Below are 4880 nucleotides of genomic sequence, written 5' to 3'. Positions count from 1 at the left end.
TTGAAAAGATACCTTCTTATGCAAAGTTCATGAAGGACATTCTAAGTCATAAGAAGGATTAGAGAGAGACACAAACAATCCTCCTCACTGAAGAGTGCAGTGCAATCATACAAAATAGCTTACCAAAGAAGCTTAAGGATCCTGGAAGCTTCATGATACAATGCTCTCTAGGTGATGCTTGTACAAGGACAGCTCTATGTGACCTTGGAGCAAGCATTAACCTAATACATGCTTCTTTAATAAAGAAGCTTTGCTTGACTGATGAAGTCAAACCAACCCGCATATGCCTTCAAGTTGCTGATGGGTCCATTAAGATACCATCAGGAGTAATTGAAGACATGATTATCAGGGTTGGACTCTTTGCCTTCCCCACTGACTTTGTGGTATTGGACATGGAAGGGCACAAGAGTGTATCCCTTATCCTCAGAAGACCCTTCTTAGTTACAGGACGGACCCTCATTGATGTTGAAAAAGGGGAAGTAACCCTGAAAGTCAATGAGGTAAAGTTCGTACTGAATGCTGTCAAGGCTATGCAGCATCCCAACATTCCTGAGGAATGCATGAGCATTAACCTCATTGATTCCCTGGTGAAAGAGGTCAACATGGCTGAAAGCCTTAAGGAATGGCTAGATGATATCCTTGATGATATCCAGCCTGATTCAGAGGAAACCTCTGAGGAAAAGGAGAAGTCTCCAAAGCTTGAGCTTAAGCCATTACCTTCCTCCCTGAAATATGCATTTCTGGGAGAAAGAGACACCTATTCTGTGATCATAAGCTCTGACTTAGAGCCACAGGAAGAAGAAGCACTAATTAAAGTACTCAAAGCACATAGGACTTCCCTTGGGTGGACTGTAAGTGACCTTAAGGGCATTAGCCCAGCCCGATACATGCATAAAATTCTGCTGGAGGATAATGCCAAACCAGTAGTTCAACCACAAAGGTGTTTGAATCCAGCTATGAAGGAAGTGGTACAGAAGAAAGTCACTAAGCTCTATGAGGCTGGGATCATTTATCTCATTTCTAATAGCCCCTGGGTGAGCCCTGTCCAAGTTGTTCCTAAGAAGGGAGGGATGACAGTGGTTCATAACGAAAAGAATGAGCTGATCCCTCCAAAATTCAATTATGACTTCCCCCCTTCACTCCTCTTGATTTCTCCACTATGCATGCTTTTCCCTTCACTCCTTTGATCCATTCCTAGCATTTTCAACCTGAAATCACTAACACTCACATCAAGGCATCTAGTGACTCAAAGGTGAATTAAAATTAACCAATTAAAGGCCTAAAAAGCATGTTTTCACTCTTAAGCACAAATTATGAGAAATACATGAAACCATGCCATTTCATGGAATAAATGTGGGAAAAGGGTGATAAAATTCCCTAAATTCAGCATAGAATGCACCACCAAATAGTAGTGCATCAGGACCTCCCTAAGGAGGAAGATCTCTAACTCCTTGGGATGCTTGGGTTGTGAGTGGTCCAATGACTTAGGCTCCTTGACAATTTCTTCTTCTTCATGTCCCTCATCAGGCTCATCTATTTGCTCTTCAATTAGGTCACAACCAAAGATAGAATATATAAGTGCTGGCTTCTTAGATCCATCCAAAGTGAATTTCACTACTTTTCCATTGGCTTCAAAAGAGTAAGCCCCCGAAAATGCATCCAACTTGAATCGAGACGTCTTCAAAAATGGTCTCCCAAGGAGAATAGAGGATGGCTTGTCCGAATCAATTGGAGGAGTCTCCAAAATGTGAAAATCTACCGAAAATAGCAACCCTTAAATATTGACCAATACATTCTCTGTAATTCCTACAACCGACACAATACTCGTGTCCGCCAACACAAATCTCGCTCTGGACCTCTTTAATGGTGACAAGTTCCACTTTTTATAGATAGGAAGGGGGCATAATGCTTACACAAGCTCCCAAATCACACATGCAATCTATGAACTCCATCCCACCAATCACACAGGTTACCAAACAAGGACTGTGATCATTATACTTTTCCAGAATGAGAGAGGAAATATAGTCATTCACCGGACTTCTGTTTAGCTCACCAATCTTGTCCTTATGAGTGCGAACATCCTTTAGGAATTTGGCATACTTTGGAACTTGTTTGATGGCTTGAAAAAGAGGAACGGTAACTTCCACATTCTTGAAGATCTCCACCATATTGGGCTCAAAGTCTTCATGCTTCTTAGCCTTTTTAGCCACCGTTAGGAAAGGGATTGGTGTAGGCTCTTCAAGAGGGTTCTTCCTTTTGGGCTCCTTGACCTTCAATAGATCCTTCTCTTCTTTTGCAATAACCTCCATCTCACCCCGAACCACCTCCACTTTTTCTTCCATTTTTTCATTGTGGGGTTCCTTGCTCAAACTTGTAGGCTCAAGACTAACTTCATCTAATTTGGTACCGCTCCGAAGGGTGATAGCATTGATGATTTCCTGGGGACTTGGTTGAGGTTGAGAAGGTAGACCACTAGATGTGGAAGCTTGGTGGCTATTGTGAGTGTTTGAAGGAGAAAGAATCAAACGGGATAAAGCGTCGGCAATGGTTGCCATGTACGTTTCTTGCTTCTTATGAAACTCCCTTTGCTCTTGCATGAAACTCTGAAGTGCAGCATTCATAGGAGATTGGTTTGAAGAGGAAGGTTGACTATTTTGAAGGAGGGTAGTCCTAGTGTCTAGTGGTTGATATCTTGGGATTTGGTTGAGGTTGGGAATGTGGTTATTGATTGGGTTGGGCATGAGGAGGGCTTTATGGTTGATATGGTGGATAGCGAGACTTCACTTATGGCCTTCGATTGGGTATTCCTTTTCCTTAAATGTTGGGTTGAGTCCGCCAAGTCCGCAATGACTTCCCAAGCATCTTCTGCGGTTTTGTTCTTAGTAAGAGATTCTTCACTTGAGGCATCAATGAGGAGCTTATCTTAAGGGACCAAACCTTGGAAAAAATAGCTTATGAGCTCCAATTCATTAACGCGGTGGTGAGGACAAGATTCTAACAACTTCTTAAACCTTTCCTAATATTCATAAAGGGTTTCTCCATCCCTTTGCATAATACATAAAATTTCTTTCCTTAGATGATCCGTCTTTTGAGGTGGGAGATACTTCTCAAGAAACTCCTTGCGCAACAAATCCCAATTAGAAATCACTTCCTCAGATTGGGTGTAAAACCATTCTTTCTCCTTTCCTTCCAAGGAGAAAGGGAAAGCAAGTTGATCACAATCAAAATTTCTAAACCATTGTAATTCTCATCCATCAAGTTTTTGGTGCCATTGCCGGGGACACAAGTGTAATGAGTGCTATAATTTTGATTGTTATGAATATGTAAATAGTGTGAATACTTGATTTTTGTTTTGTCATTTGACACTAATTAGTAGATGGCACCTCTATCTAACTAGTAGTTGTAACTATTGTTTTTACTTGTATAGTTTTATGTAAGTAGTGATAGTTAGGACATATATTGATTTGTTTATTACCTTTGTTAATACAATTGAACCTTATATTTTCTTTTCACCATGAGCTATCACCCTTTTGGCTTGGAGTTTGGTTGTTATCATGTTGTAGGGGATGACAATATCAACATTGGGTCGCCTCAAAGTATGAGAGGCCAAACTGAGAGAGGGTCGCAAGCAAGCAATTCTTGGCAACAAGGACCTTCGAATGGACCCTATGATCCCAATGCCTATCAACCTCTCATACCTAGTGGAATACACCATCATTATAATCTTTTCCCTCCACATGTTCATGCTCCGTACCCTCTACATGAGCCACAACCACTAAGCTCTCAAGCCCCTTTGTCATTCCAACCACCAACTCCCCTTCATTCACCTTACCAACCACCATACTTGGAGCAACCTAACCTTCACCATTGGTGCACGAAATTGACTCCGCAATATTCGCACAGATAGACCGACAAGTGCACCGGGTCGTCCAAGTAATACCTCAGGTGAGTGAGGGTCGATCCCTGGTGCGGTATTTTACAACCACACTTACTAACCGGCAAGTGCACCGGGTCGTACCAAGTAATACCTTACGTGAGTAAGGGTCGATCCCATGAGGATTGATGGATTAAGCAACAATAGTGTTTGATAGGATTAGTTAGACAAACAGAAAAGAGTATTTGAATATTCAATCGTGCAGAAATTAAAATAGTAAAGTAAATAAATTGGGAAGAAAATATGGAGAAAATAGTTAAGGTTTCAGAGTTATCTATTTTTCCTGATTAATTTTTCTTACTAACTATTTTAATCATGTAGGATTTAATTTATGGCAAACTATATGTGACTAGACCCTAATTCCTTAGACCTTCCTAGTCTCCTCTAAAATTCATCAACAGCCAATTCCTTGTTTAATTAATTCCAATTAGAGGGTGATAATCAATTTCTAGTTTATATGCCACAAAAATTCTAATTACCCAAAAATAAAAGGATTATATGTCACGTATCCCGTTAAATCCAAATAATTAAAATTTAGGAGAAATTGTTTTCAAGCTGTTGTTCAAGTAAAGAGCTTTTCCAAGTTTTATAGGAACTCAAATAGAAAGAGGGTCATACTTCCGTTCCACCCAAATTCATAAAATAAAGAGCGAAAATAATTCTTAAATTATAAATCCATACATAAATTAAAATAGAAAAAGCAATAAAATTAATCCATACTAATAGACAGAGCTCCTAATCTTAACAGTGGAGGTTTAGTTGCTCATAGAAAAGAGAAAATAAGGATTCAGGTAAAAATGTACAGAGTTCCAATCTGATGCCATTGGATCCCTTTTTATATCTAATCCTAATAAATTTAAAATCTAATATTTAAAATTAAACTTAAAATAATATCTTTTCCTAATTTAAGATTTGAATTTAAATTCGAATTAATTAAAATAATCAA

At 39.3% G+C, this 4880-nt stretch overlaps 1 non-coding gene across 1 annotated transcript; it reads left to right on the top strand.

The window, feature by feature from the left end:
• The first annotated feature begins 2972 nt into the window (after window positions 1–2972).
• On the top strand, window positions 2973–3078 carry LOC148561343 (small nucleolar RNA R71). The gene has a single exon (XR_015887132.1). It is a non-coding gene; the product is annotated as a small nucleolar RNA R71 (small nucleolar RNA).
• Window positions 3079–4880: the final 1802 nt, after the last annotated feature.

Source organism: Arachis ipaensis, chromosome B6 (genome assembly GCF_059453495.1).
Source record: "Arachis ipaensis isolate K30076 ecotype BB chromosome B6, ASM5945349v1, whole genome shotgun sequence".
Classification (NCBI taxonomy): domain Eukaryota; kingdom Viridiplantae; phylum Streptophyta; class Magnoliopsida; order Fabales; family Fabaceae; genus Arachis; species Arachis ipaensis.
The sequence above is the reverse complement of the archived record's forward strand: the minus strand, read 5'-3'. Positions and strand labels throughout refer to the sequence as shown.